We start from the raw sequence: 3,777 nt of genomic DNA on the forward strand, positions 1-3,777 counted from the left end.
GATGGGCTTATCCTCTTCAATGAGGATGTCTCCTTCTATGATAACTCCAGCTGAGTAACATAGATGGCAAATAAGGTGAGGAAAAGCTAGCCTTGCCATGGTGGAGGGCTTGTCGGCTATTTTGTAGATTTCATTGGAGATGACCTCATGAACTTCTACTTCCTCTCCAATCATGATGCTATGAATCATGATGGCCCGATCCACAGTAACTTCAGATCAGTTGCTAGTGGGAATGATGGAGCGTTGAATGAACTGCAGCCATCCTCTAGCCACAGGCTTGAGGTCCAGTCTTCTTAGTTGAACTGGCTTGCCTTTGGAGTCTCTCTTCCATTGAGCTCCTTCCACACATATGTCCATTAGGACTTGGTCCAACCCTTGATTAAAGTTGACCCTTCTAGTATAGGGGCGTTCATCTCCGTGCATCATGGGCAAGTGAAACACCAACCTCACATTTTCTGGACTAAAATCTAAGTATTTCCCCCGAACCATTGTGAGATAATTCTTTGGATTCGGGTTTATACTTTGATCATGGTTCCTAGTAATCCATGCATTGGCATAGAACTCTTGAACCATTAAGATTCCGACTTGTTGCATGGGGTTGGTTAAGACTTCCCAACCTCTTCTTCGGATCTCATGTCGGATCTCCGGATACTCATTTTTCTTGAGCTTGAAAGGGACCTCAGGGATCACCTTCTTCTTTGCCACAACATCATAGAAGTGGTCTTGATGGCTTTTGGAGATGAATCTTTCCATCTCCCATGACTCGGAGGTGGAAGCTTTTGTCTTTCCTTTTCCTTTTCTAGAGGATTCTCCGGCCTTAGGTGCCATTGATGGTAATGGAAAAACAAAAAACTTATGCTTTTACCACACCAAACTTAAAATATTGCTCGCCCTCGAGCAAGAGAAGAAAGAAGAGAAGAAGAAGAAGAAGAGAATATGGAGGAGAAGGGTAAGTGTAGGTTCGGCCAAGGTATAGAAGAGGGGGTTGTGTTGTGTGAAAATGAAGTAGAATGGAAGGGTTTATATAGGGAAAGGGGAGAGTGAAGTTTCGGCCATATAGGGTGGGATTGGGTAGGAAAGAAAATTTGAATTTGGAAGGTAGGTGGGGTTTATGGGGAAGAGTGGATGGATGTGAGTGGTGAAGGTGACTGGGAAGAGAGATTGAGGTGATTGGTGAAAGGTTTTGGGAAGTGTGACATGGGGAAGAGTAAAATAGGATTAGGAGGTAAGGTGGGAATATAGTAGGTGGGGATCCTGTGGGGTCCACAGATCCTGAAGTGATCCTGTGGGGTCCACAGATCCTGAGGTGTCAAGGAATTCCATCCCTGCACCAAATAGGCATGTAAAATGCCTTTGCACACCATTCTGGCATTTAAACGCCCATTGGTGCACGTTCTGGGCATTCAACGCCCACATGGAACATGTTTCTGGCGTTGAACGCCAGTTTCATACTTGTTACTGGCGTTCAGCGCCAGCTTTTCCTCTTAGGCACATTACTGGCGTTCAGCGCCAGAATGTTGCTTGTTTCTGGCATTCAGCGCCAGGTTGATGCTCTGTTCTGGCGTTGAACGCCAGCCAGATGCTCCTTACTGGCGTTGAACGCCAGCCTGTGCTTCCTCCAGGGTGTGATTTTTCTTCTGCTGTTTTTGATTCTGTTTTTAATTTTTCTATTTTTTTCGTGACTCCACATGATCATGTACCTAATAAAACACAAAATAACAATAAAATAAAATAAAAATTAGATAAATAAAATTGGGTTGCCTCCCAACAAGCGCTTCTTTAATGTCAATAGCTTGACAGTGGCTCTCATGGAGCCACTAAGGTGATCAGGTCAATGTTGTATAGTCCCAACACCAAACTTAGAATTTGGATAGGGGGTCTTAACACCAAACTTAGAGTTTGACTGTGGGGGCTCTTCTTGACTCTAAACTGAGAGAAGCTCTTCATGCCTACTCTCTTTTGTCACAGAGGGATTGCCATATGCCTTAAACACAAGGTAGTCCCCATTCAATTGAAGGACTAGTTCACCTCTGTTGACATCTATCACAGCTCCTGCTGTAGCTAGGAAAGGTCTTCCAAGGATGATGCATTCATCATCTTCCTTCCTAGTGTCTAAGATTATGAAATCAGCAGGGATGTAAAGGCCTTCAACCTTTACTAACACGTCCTCCACTATTCCATAAGCTTGTCTCAATGACTTGTCTGCCAATTGTAATGAGAACAAGGCAGGTTGTACCTCAATGATCCCCAGCTTCTCCATTACAGAGAGTGGCATAAAATTTATCCCTGACCCCAGATCACACAGAGCCTTTTCAAAGGTCATGGTGCCTATGGTACAAGGTATTAAGAACTTGCCAGGATCTTGTCTCTTTTGAGGTAAAATTTGCTGAATCCAGGTATCCAGTTCACTAATGAGCAAAGGAGGTTCACTTTCCCAAGTCTCATTACCAAACAACTTGGCATTCAGCTTCATGATAGCTCCTAAATATTGAGCAACTGGCTCTCCAATCACATCTTCATCCTCTTCAGAGGAAGAATAGTCTTCAGAGCTCATGAATGGCAGAAGGAGATTTAATGGAATCTCTATGGTCTCTATATGAGCCTCAGATTCCTTTGGATCCTTAATAGGAAACTCCTTCTTGCTTGAGGGACGTCCCAGGAGGTCTTCCTCACTAGGATTTTCGTCCTCCTCCTCCCTTGTGCATTCGGCCATATTGATTATATCAATGGCCTTGCACTCTCCTTTTGGATTTTCTTCTGTATTGCTTGGGAGAATACTGGGAGAAGTTTCAATGACTTTCTTACTCAGCTGGCCCACTTGTGCCTCCAGATTCCTGGTGGAGGATCTTGTTTCACTCATGAAACTGAAAGTTGCCTTTGACAGATCAGGGACTACATTGGCTAAATTAGAAGTGTTTTATTCAGAATTCTCTGTCTGCTACTGAGAGGATGATGGAAAAGGCTTGCTATTGCTCAGCCTATTGCGTCCACCATTGTTAAAGCCTTGTTGAGGCTTTTGTTGATCCTTCCATGAGAAATTTGGATGATTTCTCCAAGATGAGTTATAGGTGTTTCCATAAGAAATTTGGATCATAAGCTTCTTTAGAAGCTGCCTCTTTAGTACTGTTGGATGCATTTTGCCATCCATTCAGACTTTGAGAGATCATGTTGACTTGCTGAGTCAACACTTTGTTTTGAGCCAATATGGCATTCAGAGCATCAATTTCAAGAACTCCCTTCCTCTGAGGTGTCCCATTATTCACGGAATTCCTCTCAGAAGTGTACATGAATTGGTTATTTGCAACCATGTCAATTAGTTCTTGAGCTTCTGCAGGCGTTTTCTTTAGGTGAATGGATCCACCTGCAGAATGGTCCAATGACATTTTCGAAAACTCAGATAGACCATAATAGAATATATCTAATATGGTCCATTCTGAAAACATATCAGATGGACATCTTTTGGTCAGCTGCTTGTATCTTTCCCAAGCTTCATAGAGGGATTCACCATCTTTTTGTTTGAAGATTTGAACATCCACTCTTAGCTTGCTCAGCTTTTGATGAGGAAAGAATTTATCCAAGAAGGCAGTGACCAGCTTATCCCAGGAGTCCAGGCTATCCTTAGGTTGTGAATCCAACCATATTCTAGCTCTGTCTCTTACAGCAAAAGGGAAAAGCATGAGCCTGTAAACTTCAGGATCTACTCCATTCGTCTTAACAGTCTCACAGATCTGCAAGAACTCAGTTAAAAACTGATAAGGATCTTCGGATGGAAGTCCA

At 43.1% G+C, this 3,777-nt stretch overlaps 1 non-coding gene across 1 annotated transcript; it reads left to right on the forward strand.

The window, feature by feature from the left end:
- The first annotated feature begins 3,437 nt into the window (after positions 1–3,437).
- LOC130959143 (small nucleolar RNA R71) lies at positions 3,438–3,545 on the forward strand. The gene has a single exon (XR_009078238.1). It is a non-coding gene; the product is annotated as a small nucleolar RNA R71 (small nucleolar RNA).
- The last annotated feature ends 232 nt before the right edge of the window (positions 3,546–3,777 follow it).

The sequence above is a fragment of the Arachis stenosperma genome, chromosome 10 (genome assembly GCF_014773155.1).
Source record: "Arachis stenosperma cultivar V10309 chromosome 10, arast.V10309.gnm1.PFL2, whole genome shotgun sequence".
In the NCBI taxonomy this organism is placed as follows: domain Eukaryota; kingdom Viridiplantae; phylum Streptophyta; class Magnoliopsida; order Fabales; family Fabaceae; genus Arachis; species Arachis stenosperma.